The following is a 12,876-nucleotide window of genomic DNA, read 5'->3' on the forward strand; positions in this document are numbered from 1 at the left end:
AACTTGGATTTCGATCGGGTCGAATAGTTGATTGAGAATTCGAAATCTTTCCTAATATGGTTGGACCTTCTGGAAGTGTCGTCGTCCCTTCCCGAAAGAAAGCAAAAGTTCACGCATGACTGCCTTCAGTCAGTCAGTCAGTCACTCAGTCAGTCACAGCAAGAAAGCATATCTCTGTGCGCTCGACAGAGCTGGTTTGGGTTGACTTTGCCAAACGAAACGGTGAGTGGAATTTGTTTCCCTTCGCCGATTGACTGTGTGTGGAGTTGGTGTGGCTTCGGGACACGGGGCGGGTTCTTGGAGACTCTCGATATCTGCAACTCGGTCAGAGTTTGGGTTCAAAAGATATTTTGAATATGGTCTGTTCGGTTGATAGAATAGATCCAACAGAACTAGCGAATATCTGTCAATTCATATGAAGAGTGCATTTTCATTTATTTCTTCGCAGCAGAAGAAGCTGTGACAGCAACGGCCTTTCGGAATCGGATGCTGTTCAACGCACTCGCTTCTCCTCCCCATGGCCCCCTCGCTTAACGCGTATACCTTCCGATCGACACTCTACCCTCCGGGGCTTCAGCTCTTGGCATTGGCATTGGCGGTTTTTCGCTGATATATTTTTTCGTCACCACTCCGTATGTGTGTGCACAAATGAGAGTGAGAAAGACCCGCGTCGCGCCTTTGGACCCAATGTCGGGGGCACTTCAGCTTAGCTTAGCCCCATGCGTCGTCGGTCTTTTTGTGATTATTTTCCAGCGAGAGTGAGAGCGAACTTGAACCTGGCCACAGCGCGCGCCCCTCGTTTCTGTGGTGACTGGTTTTTGTGATTTCTCACTCTCTCTCTCTCTATCTCCGGTGCTCAGATTTCGGACCCCACAGACCACAGACTCTGCTCTGGAGTCTCTTTACCTCTTCTCTATTATCACCCCAGTGTGGTTTGGTTTGCACGCGCAGGTTGGAAGTATAACGTTAATGGCAAACAGGTGAATTAAACACTCTTGCCGAGACAACCGCACCGTAAAGACACGAACACGATCGCGCGGGGATCCGCTGCACTTATGAAATTTTTTGGGTAGCAAGCTTTTTTGTGCCTCCTTATCGTACGCGGAGACCGTAGTTGAGGAAGTGAAACCACCCGCATTGCGTTCTATCCCATCGTTGCGATTCTGTGGCGCAGGATTATGGTACTGATAGTGAACTAAACAAACGGAATAATTTGCGTCGCTTTGGAAGAGTGTTGTTACCTTCTGGAACAAAAATCTGGATTAAAGTGATTAGCTGAATGTGAGATCATCAGAGAAATTCGGAATTCTAAACGAAAATTTGTAGTGAAGCTCCCGCTCACGACGTGAAGTGTCGTACTCTGAATCGAAAAGTGTTGATTCGCTGAATCAGAAGCATGCTCAGAAGTTGAACAAATCAAGTACCGAGTATTGCAACGTGAAAAACTGAAGAGACAACCTCTGGAACCCGTGGAAAGCTGTGAGAGTCGAGATTTGGATATCTTAAAGTTTAGCGCGAAAGATTAATTTTTTTAACAGGTAAATATCGTGAATAGTGATAATTATTGCTTATGGAAAAATGATCCTTGTAAGGAAGGATTTTGATAATGTGAATTTAAGGACTGTAACAAAATATCATTTAGGTTCGAGTGTGTATCAATGAGTGGATTTTATGCTTGTTGCAATATTCAATGTGCCTCGTGATAGTGAATTGTTGAAAACACTTGGAAATCAACACATTTAATATTATTACCAGGAAACGTCCTGCGTGAACTATCTGAACTATCTGTCAGAACAAGTCTATACTTGTGCTCGACAGTATTTGCAGTTGAAGTTGTACTTCTTGGACATTTTTCAGGATTCCATGACATCAGTGAATTCTGTTGTTCCACAAACGAAATGCTCTTGCGTCCGCAGATCACCTTGCGTCCTAAAAGTACCTAAGAATGTGAGAACTATGTACCAGAAGGGTCAGGAATGTTCTTTTTGTGTTAAATTTATCTTCAACATGTGTGTTGGTTGTGCAAAATTGTTCAGAATGTTGCATTTTTCATTCCAAAATGTTTGTAAGACGAAAGTTTGAATAAGTAAGTGCTATAAAACGACAAAAGACGATCGCATACCGGTTGTAAGTCTGTACTCCCGTATTATGTGAATTGTTTGGATTTTTCTGATATGACATAATCATGTGATCTTTTAGTTCAAACTTATTGGTTTATTCACATTCGCCGTTCTCGACGTTTCTTTTAATTTGCCCTTAGTCACTGAAAGTTCTGGGCCATGGATGATCGAGAAAACTTTCGACAGTTGGACAGTTGACAGTTGGATTTCATCAAAAAATGTTGATGTTAATCGATTTTTCGGGACTCTTATGACGAATGATATTTCAGACTTTATTTGCATTAATAAAACTAAACATATATAATGAAAAACTAAAACTATGAATTGCGGAAATTTTAACTTGTATTTATTTGCTTTAAACATGTCTCGACACATGTATTTTTCATTTTGTTTTATAATCGAATATAGTGAAGAATCTCTAGTAATAACTTTCTCATAATGAATTTCTATCTGCTATTTTCTGTAAGATGTTCGAACTCATTTCACGCAATGAAAATTGAGAATTGGGGGCCCGTCATGTCCTTCTGCATATCTGATCATAATGTCAATAGAATTCAACGCCGATTCTTCAGGAACCGATTGAAAGCCATCCTCAAGGTCAACATGATCTGTTATATTTATGGTGTCATCTTCCTTGATCTCAGTTTTTATTATTAACAGCCTGTGGTAGTTCATCCTCATCTTCAACTTCTCCCGGATTGTAGAGTACATCCCAAGACTTCCTTATCGACGATTGACGAACTTTATCCCAAGATTCCACAATACAAAATACCGCCTTCACGTTAATTCATTTCACATTGTCATGAAACTCACCTGATCTAAAAAAGGATCTCTCTCGGCATAATCTGCCTTTAGCATGATTTAATCATTTGGATTATGGTCTAATCCATAGGCTGAATAACCTCTGTGGCGTTTTGGGTACAAATATACTGCTTATAGGATCGTCACTACTATGCAGTTCCTCTATATTAAGTTGTTTTGAACAGTTATTCAACACCAGGTACAGCTCGGAGTGGAAATCCTGCAGGAAATGCTAAAAAATTAGATTTTGGATAAATTACGAGTCATTCAAGCGTTCTTGGATGCTGTGTAGTAAACAGGCAGCTTCTTCATGTTCTCCAATGGTCGAGGATTAAGATACTCCCAGTTGACCATTAGAGGTAGCTTCAATGTTCCTGTTGCCTGATATAGACCGTTCTCGTCGATATCAAAAATCTGACTCGGGCATAAGTTTCTTGTTTGCATTTCTGCAGAGAAATTTTGACGTAGTCTTCAATTGCAGTCAGATCGCCGGATCAATGCGCGTACACAAGAGAAAAAATTATAGGAGGTTGTGTCCAAGATACGACCGCATTGTTGACGTAGAACTACGCTGTTATTTTATATAAGTCGCTTATTTATACCTTCGGATATTATTCTATAATGCTGTGAAATTTTAGAAACAACTACTTAGTACAATAATCTCTGAAATGGTTTCTTCATTGTAGAATCAGTTGACGATAACTGATTGATGATTCATTCTTGCCCTCGCAGAACAATACACTAGCTGATCGTATGTCGCAATTTATTTCATGTCAATGCATTGAAAATTTACCTCGAATGCTATTCCGGTGGCCTTTTTCGCAATTGACATAGACTCGGCTACAGTCGATTATATACATGTTGCACCAGAACCATTATCCCACATCTCATAACTACATCAATATATCTTTGGCACCGCATGGAAACAACAACAATGTCAACACTTGCAAGTATCAAATATCATGCTACATGTAATTTAGTATTGCCTCAAAGGAATCGCACCTCTAGGCATCGTTCGTACAACGTAAAACAAGCACCAAACAAGCGTTCGCCAGAGCATTCATACAGAGCCATACATTGGTGGCTTGAAACTACTAGGAATATAAACACTTCTCATCATTTTGCGCTATTCCCAAAAGAAACGCTTCTGTTAATATTACTGGCCTCGAAAAAAGTTGCATTACTTTCTCATGCTCGAGAGAAGCGCAGCTGTCACCCTTAGTGGGGGAAATTTTGCTACTGGCAAGCGAAACCTAATCACATGCAAAATTCCAGAACGACATTTACTTTTTCGGTGACTAAACAAGCGAAATAAACTCTTTTTGTTAATAACAACCTCGAGAACAGTAGCAATGCTTCATTATGATCAATATTAGCGCAAAAAACAATCCTAGTTGATCCTAGTTTTGCGACTGGCACGCGAACCCAACTAACTTATAACATTCCAGAAAGACATTCAAGATGATTGGTATTCCCCAAATAATTTTTTGGCGCACAACCTTAACGCCTGATTCGCCATAACGTTAGTTTAATGCATTGATGCATTCTCAAAGGCACCAACGAAGACCTTATGATGACGGAAAACAAACAATGTTAACTGCATGGAAAAAGACTGAATTATGCCATACAGCTTGTACTCTGCTGTAACACCCATCGATGCGAATTCGCTGATGAGTTTGTCAAGAGCGACCGCCTTCACCACCAGCGGGGGAGCTTGATTTTGGTTGCTGCCTGGGTAACGGCGTTTACATTTTCGACCGACGTGCCGAAATCGCCTACTTCGCTGTTGTGCGATGCGGTGTCACACTCGCGAAGGCTCGGTTCAGTGCGAGCGCTTTTCACTGCACCAACATCGCGTGCATCATTGGATGACGCTTGCCTCGAAATTTTACTGCCCCTGGCAATGCGTTCGTTTTTCGCAGGGCTAGAGCTTGCCTTCCTCTTCTTCTTGCTCATCACACATTACGCGAAGCGTCCAATTTATGACGCGGAAAGAAAAATACACGATACGAATAATGCGAAAAAAACGAACAGAAAAACCAAACGACGATATCCAATTTGGATTACCGCTGGTGGGGTCCAATCTTAGATCGAAGCGCAGCGAAAGCAAAGTGAACTGGATTGCTCAACAGTCCGATGCCGAATGAAAGTTTGCCTTCTTCTTCTTTCTTTGTTTTTAAGAGGCTTTAAACTTTGCAGTTCATTCGCCTCTAAGGTTTGCCTCAGCGAGATCCACTGTTTATACTCTAGGCAAGTATTCCCCTTCATTCTTCTACTTTTGCTTTGTTCATGGGGACTTTGAATCCTACGATTTCCCCTCCGTTGGCCGTCGATAAGTTGCTCGTTATTGACAGGTCTGTTCGGGAAAGCACACAAATGGATAGAACAAATGTATGGGAAAATGGAAACGCCTCAAGTTTTCATGAATTTCAACCATTTACAAACCAGGGGATTCTAATGTATAGCATATTAAACAAATCTTACGGAATTTCCGATTCGATTAGTATGTGAATCGCCAAAATCCGTTTGCGGCAAAAATAGTTATTAACGTTAATTTTATTTCATACAAACGTGACCTGTTTTCTGATTTGGCACCCTTAATGAAAGACGTAGTTCTACGTCAAAAAGGGAAACATTGATATTTCGTCCACCCTCAAATGGAAATGGGCACCCTCATGAAAAAGATATTTCAAATAACAATTTGAATGTTAGGGGTAATAGAGTCGATATTCAGACCTTGTCGGCCACCAAAATCAGTTTTTGTTTTTGTGGACTTCTGGGAAGCCAATGTCGACCCCAAGGGTCGTTATACATTCTTTACTTTGAAAAAAGACCCGAAAAACACGTAACAACTGCACTGACGTTCCACGCATAGTTGTCCCATGTTCCAAAACAAGCAACTGGAAAAAACACAATCAAAGTTTTATGCCATATTTGTCTTCCAGAAACTTTAAACATTTCAGTTTAGCAATACACCGGGCTTTTCACAAGCACTAAAATATTGTTTCATGAAATGTGACAAGATGCCCTCACTTGAATCAATCAAGCTTGATTACGGGATTCTAATTCGTGGTGGGATAGTTATGCCTAGAATATCAACATGGGACAGTTGAACTTGATGTTGTTTTTTAAATACTGGGAACAAATAGAGGCGAATAAACTGGAAAGTTTAAAGCCTCTTCAAAATGAAGAACGGAAGGAATGGGAACGAACGATAATTTTTCTTTGGGTTTTTCTGAAAAATTATGCATAAAAACATCGTTCTGTGAAGAAAAGTGAAAATTGTCAAAAAGTAACATGGGACAACTAAGCGAAGAACGGTAGCTGCATGAAATATTAAAAAATGTTGTTTCAAGTATGCAGTTATACCAAATTTTTTTTTGGCACTCGGTCGTGAGATAACTATTGATCTCGACGTGTCATGCAATTTTAAGACAATCGCCGATTTCCGGTGATTTTTCGGTTTTTAAAAAAACTCTAATTTTTACGTCTGCTACAATAAAAGCTACAATTTTTTTTTCTTTGGGTATATTATCGTTGACCCAAATCAGACAATCCAAAACATCTCAGTGAAAGTTTTGAATTTCACGCAAAAATAATGGATTTCTATTCCCCCAACCTAATATATTAGGCTGTCAAAAAAGTCCTGCGGTATTTTTTTTGAATTTTCATTTGTTCATAAAATTAGTTACAGTCATCTGTTTTAAGTCAAATATGCGCCGTTTTGTTCGATGACTTGTTCCCAACGAGATGCCAACTTCATAATATCCCTGTTATAGAAGCTCGCTTCCTTATTGACAAAAAACTCGGATAGCCAATTTTCACAGGCCTCTTTTGTGGCTAACTTCTGACTACCTAGCTCGTTCGCCATGGACAAAAACAGGTGGTAGTCACTTGGTGCAAGGTCCGGACTATACGGCGGATGCAAAAGAACCTCCCATCCGAGCTCCCGGAGCTTCTGGCGCGCCACCAAAGAAGTGTGTGGCCTGGCGTTGTCCTGATGGAAGACAATGCGGCCTCTGTTTATCAAAGATGGCCTCTTCTTCATGAGTGCTACCTTCAAGCGGTCCAGTTGTTGGCAGTACAGGCCCGAATTGAGCGTTTGGCCATAGGGAAGCAGCTCATAATAGATTATTCCTTGACAATCCCACCAAACACACAGCAGAACCTTCCTGGCTGTTAATGAGGGCTTGGCCACCGTCTGAGCCGCTTCAGCGGGCTTCGACCACGACCGTTTATGCTTCACGTTGTCGTAAATGACCCATTTTTCATCGCCAGTCACCATCCGCTTCAGAAACGGGTCGATTTTGTTGCGATTCAGCAGCGATTCACATGCGTCGATACGGTCAAAGATGTTTTTTTGCGTCAACGTGTGTGGCACCCATACATCGAGCTTCTTTGTGAATCCAAGCTTCTTTGTGAATCCAAGCTTCTTCAAATGGTTAATAACGGTTTGATGACTTATCCCCAGCTCTTGGCCGATGCTACGGCTGCTACTATGCCGGTCTTTCTCGGCTAATTCAGCGATTTTGTCGCAATTTTCGACGACAGGCCTTCCGGAGCGTGGCGCATCTTCGACGACCTCTACACCAGAACGAAAATGTTGAAACCATCGTTGTGCGGCGGAAATGGAAACTTGTATCGGGTCCATAAACTGCACAAATTTTATTGGCAGCTTGAGATGCATTTTTGCCTTTGTCATAGTAGTACTGTAAAATATGTCGGATTTTCTCTTTATTTTGCTCCATATTTGCGACACTATAACTCACGAACGACTTAACCAAACAAAACACCGCGCAAAAATACCTTTCCAACAAGCTATAGTATGACTCGATACAATGAATACAACTAGAACTACGCGCTTACAACGACACCTCGCGGAAATACCGCAGGACTATTTTGACAGCCTAATAAAGGGTGTGTCACATCAAATTGCATCACGGAAAAAACGCTGTAGAAATTCGCCCAGTAGACCGATCCTTTTGAAAATTTTAGACAGTAAAATAAAAACTATTAAACAACTTTTGGCATTTTCTTTTTATTCATACTTCGAGCTCAAGCCCGTATGCTCGCACCTTCCTCTTTACCCCGTCCATAAGGTTCTGTACAACGTCAGGTTGTAGTTTTTTTTTGAACAGAAATCCATTTTCTCTTGAAGTCCGCCTCCGATTTGACAACTTTTGGGTTCTTCCGGAGGGCCTGCTTCATAATCGCCCAATATTTCTCTATTGGGCGAAGCTCCGGCGCGTTGGGGCGGGTTCATTTCCTTTGGCACGAAGGTGACCCCGTTGGCTTCGTACCACTCCAACACGTCCTTTGAATAGTGGCACGAAGCGAGATCCGGCCAGAAGATGGTCGGGCCCTCGTGCTGCTTCAATAGTGGTAGTAAGCGCTTCTGTAGGCACTCCTTAAGGTAAACCTGCCCGTTCACCGTGTCGGTCATCACGAAGGGGGCGCTCCGCTTTCCGCAAGAGCAGATCGCTTGCCACACCATGTACTTTTTGGCAAACTTGGATAGTTTCTGCTTGCGAATCTCCTCCGGAATGCTGAATGTGTCCTCTGCGGAGAAGAACAACAGGCCCGGCAGCTGACGAAAGTCCGCTTTGACGTAAGTTTCGTCGTCCATTACCAGGCAATGCGGCTTCGTCAGCATTTCGGTGTACAGCTTCCGGGCTCGCGTCTTCCCCACCATGTTTTGCCTTTCGTCGCGGTTAGGAGCCTTCTGAACCTTGTATGTACGCAGGCCCTCCCGCTGCTTGGTCCGCTGGACGAAAGAACTTGACAAATTCAGCTTATTGGCGACATCCCGGACCGAACTTCTCGGATCACGTCTAAACTGCTTAACTACGCGCTTATGATCTTATTCACTGACGGAGCATCCATTTTTGCCGTTCTTCACCGTCCGGTCGATGGTTAGGTTCTCGAAGTATCGTTTTAGTACTCTGCTGACCGTGGATTGGACGATTCCCAGCATCTTACCGATGTCCCGATGTGACAACTCCGGATTCTCGAAATGAGTGCTCTTTTTCGTTCGATTAATTGCTCTTTTTCGTTCGACGACATTTTTCCAAATTTACGAAAAATTGACAGTGAAGCATGGCCAACGTGATCTATACACTCTTATCTGATTATAAGCGAAAGCTGAAGATATAATTCCTAAAAATTAAATTTCTACAGCGTTTTTTCCGTGATGCAATTTGATGTGACACACCCTTTATATTCAGCTATTTTACAATTTCCTCACCAGAGAACTCAAAATCTGACATGCATATCTCTGGAAGAACAAATACCAAAAACTGGTTGCTTTTAATATCAGGGATTGTGGGCCACCTTTTCAATACTCTACGCATTTTATACATCTCGAATCACAAACACCCTAATTAAGGCGACCATTGTCCGCGCTAAAGCTTGTGTGTTCTGTTGGTGAAACGTAATTTGTTGATAAAGTAAACCTCGTTAACGCAGCATTGACCAGGGTCATAACGTGTTGGATAGCCTAAACAACAATGTGAGACCAATTTTGACTGTTTTCGAATCAGATCACGCCGCTCACTGTTTAATTGGATAATCTCCAAAAAAAAGCTCATTCGTGTTTATTGTATACTTTGGGCGAGGAAAGCACACAAAAATAAAATAAAAACATATGTTCAACAATTCCACTAAATAATATTACATCGATTCGAAGGCAGTAGGTCAGTAGCGAAAAATCGGAACCGGTACCGTTCGTTAGTTGGACCGTTTTTCCTCCCAAACAAAAGGAAAACGAAAAGAAACGATACGAGGTGGGGAAAATGCACGCTAATGATCAATCAGTGCGATCAGTGCGATCATCGCACATCGCACAGTGCTGTTGATTTGGTAATAAATGCTCTCTCTCTTCGCATCATAATAGCGGAAGCGGAACAGGTTAACTGTCGGTAAATTTATCGCCATCGATGGTGAAAATGTTTGGTTTTTCAGGCGTCGAGGGATGGTGAAATACAACCGATGGATCGAATGATTGGGTGTAAATGAAATTGCAATTATGGAATTAAATCTTGGTGAAAAACGGCGATGGGCCAATAATTGGTTTATCCAAATATCTGCACGGATTGTTGGCTACACCTGTGCGGATCTGCTCATCGCTCACGCAATCTTCTTCGGGGCGAGGCAATCGTTCGCTCACCATGGGACCGCATTTTCGCGAGGAGCGTTCTGTTTCGGACAACGCCCGTGAAACCGACGACGACCACTTTGGAGCCGGATCTTTCCCGTCCGTTCGATTTAATGATCATTTTATTAAGACAAATTCACATCAGCTTATCCCTCATTTAGCATTCTAATCATCTTCCGAAGAGACAGGCGAACCCCCGGTATGGACACGCATTGGTTTCACTTTCCGTGCAACTCGCTCCAATTTTCTTGTCTCTTGAAAATTCCATATTATAACTGTGCTGCAAATGAACCCAACCACAAGCCATGCAGGCTGGACATTCAGCCGCGACTCGTCCCAAGACTTTGTCTCTGATCCGTCTGCAAGCGACTCGAGCTGCGATTGTCCCTTTCTTTCCCTTTCCCATCCTCTATTGCTGGTTTGCGGCTGCTGCAGTTAAGCAATACCACTTTCGTCCGAGTTGTCGCCGCGAGTTTGAAATGATAGCAGATAATAACAGAAAAAAAACCCAACGCGTCCTCCACATATCGCATGGTTGCGCGCGGGAAGTTGCGATGCGGTGGGAAAGGGTGTTAGTGAGACGACGCATTCGAACCTGTTCTATTCCGCATCCAACGGCATCGTGGACCAAACGCGCCGGAACACGACCGCCGCGGCAGCCTCCGCGCGCGCAAAACATGGCGGGATACGTTTTTATGATTGATTAATGACACATTGAACCAGCAGCCGCGGTCGCGGCCGCCACTGCCGCAGCCTCCGCGCACTTCGCAGCACAAAATACCGTGCGCGCATTTTAACGGTCGCATTCCGATCCGCAAGGGATGTGTGGCAAGAGCTCGGAAGTAGTTAGAGCCGAGGACGGACTTTCTTCTTCTAATGGGACAGCCAACATCAGCAGCAGCGGCAGCAGGTTGGGCCGGATTGATGCCCCAGGGAGAATTAGTGAGAGTTAGGTTTGGGGCGACCGACGGTTCAGTGTGTTTCTTTTTCTGCAACTCAAACCGCCTGTTCTTTCCCGCCTGTGGTCAAACGAAATCGAAATCGAAGTTTTGGGCGATTAATAAACGCATCCCGTCGTCTTTGTGTGGCACTGACCGATGCGTGTGAAAGGGAAATTTTGTTTTATGATGGTACAGGTTTCATAAAGAAACAGAAAGTTTGTGGCGGTGTTTAATTGGATGATTTTTTTCTTCCCTCTCGCCGCCGTATCGATGGAAGGTTTTTCTAAAATGAACTCAAATCGCAATGGTCGCGAGCAGAAGATGGAGGAAACCATTAACTTCTACCTTATTTGTATATGACTTCATTGTTCGGATAAAACTTCTTTTAAAACCCGAAATATCGAGAAATAAAAAAAATGAACAGCAAGAGAGATCCATTTGTTGACAAACTCTATTTTGGGAGATTTCAGGTAAAAGTCTTGAATTTTCAATGTCTGGAAAACAGAAATACGAAAATGGAAACAATCAAAGCATGCCGAGAGAGTACACTCAGAGAAGAGAAGTGAAACTTGAGAGAGAAAAGTGGCAACGATTTGTGGTAAGAAAAGTTGATGGGCCTGAGCCTAGGGGCACGGACGGGATCTTGACATAGGACTATGATTGTGTGTAGTAATTGCATTTAAATTGAGTTTTTCATTGTTCAAAATCTGTATTTTTTTCTCTTTTGATACATCAAGTGGATGCCCTGGAAAAACCGTTTCCTGTATGTACTTGTATTAAAGGACGGGTTAGATGACATAACGTGGTAGAATTCGGTACCGCATTCTGTTCAAAAATGTACACAAAAATTCCATTAAAACCATTACTACCCTTTTCATCTGTTTATTCAATCATGCAGAAGAAGACAAAGAGTCATCATGTATCATTATTAAATACAAGTCTAAATAGTTAAGCCCTACATAAATATAAGCCTGAGTCAAATCAATCTATGACTACAAAAATTTATTATAGATAAAAATAGCATTATCTCCTTCGTTACCACGTTGTCCGGAACATTGTTTGTAATAACTTTATAGCCTTGTAAGATCGCGACTACTCAAGCTATCATAATCTGATTTACGTGGGTATACCCTTTCGATCTTCTAAATCAGCAGCCATTTGAATACATTTATTGCATTTTCACATAACCAAACAACATACTCGATATTGTGACATCCTTGACCACAATTACACAAATTGTCAGTAGTGAGACCTACACGATAAAAACATGAATTGAGCACAACTTGATTGGACAACATACAATATAATATAAAATTAATGTCTATTATCGCTAAATGGAGAATAATTCATTTTACGCATCAACTCACATTATGAGCTAACGCCCGAATTTAGGGAAAAAGATTGCACGTTGTGTCGGGGAGGAAGCGAGTGGATAGTGCAATCGAAAGAAAACATACCCAATTAAATCGTCAAATTGTTAACTTTTTTTCACTCATGTTTCAATAAAAAAAAAAAATCTGGATAAATTTCCTGTCTAATGATGTATAACACAACATATGTCGCAATAACCATTTTAAGTAATATGCGTTTGAAAACTCTTAATAAATCGTTACATTTTTCGTAGAGTGACCCTCCTTATATAGAAATCAAAGACATAGTCCTATGTCAAAATGTAAACAGTGAAAAAATTGACAGATGGTTTACGCTCTAGAAAATTAACAGAATGTTGAGATGTCTCTAAAACGGTGGGAGACATCATATATAAAATGGGAGGTTAGTATATAATGTTATTAATGTTAGCATAATCCTGATAAACACGGCGAATGGGATAGAAGTTATGAACTGAACATTGAATAAAATA

The 12,876-nt window shown here is 41.7% G+C and overlaps 1 protein-coding gene across 1 annotated transcript in view; it reads left to right on the forward strand.

Moving 5' to 3' along the window:
- Positions 1–990: 990 nt before the first annotated feature.
- The window catches only part of LOC129762264 (uncharacterized), a 105,022-nt gene continuing 93,136 nt past the window's right edge, over positions 991–12,876 (forward strand). The window contains exon 1 of the mRNA XM_055760370.1: positions 991–1,538. The gene's annotated coding sequence lies outside the window, so the exon portion shown is untranslated. The remainder of the gene's footprint in view (positions 1,539–12,876) is intronic.

The sequence above is a fragment of the Toxorhynchites rutilus genome, chromosome 1, assembly GCF_029784135.1.
Source record: "Toxorhynchites rutilus septentrionalis strain SRP chromosome 1, ASM2978413v1, whole genome shotgun sequence".
NCBI lineage: Eukaryota > Metazoa > Arthropoda > Insecta > Diptera > Culicidae > Toxorhynchites > Toxorhynchites rutilus.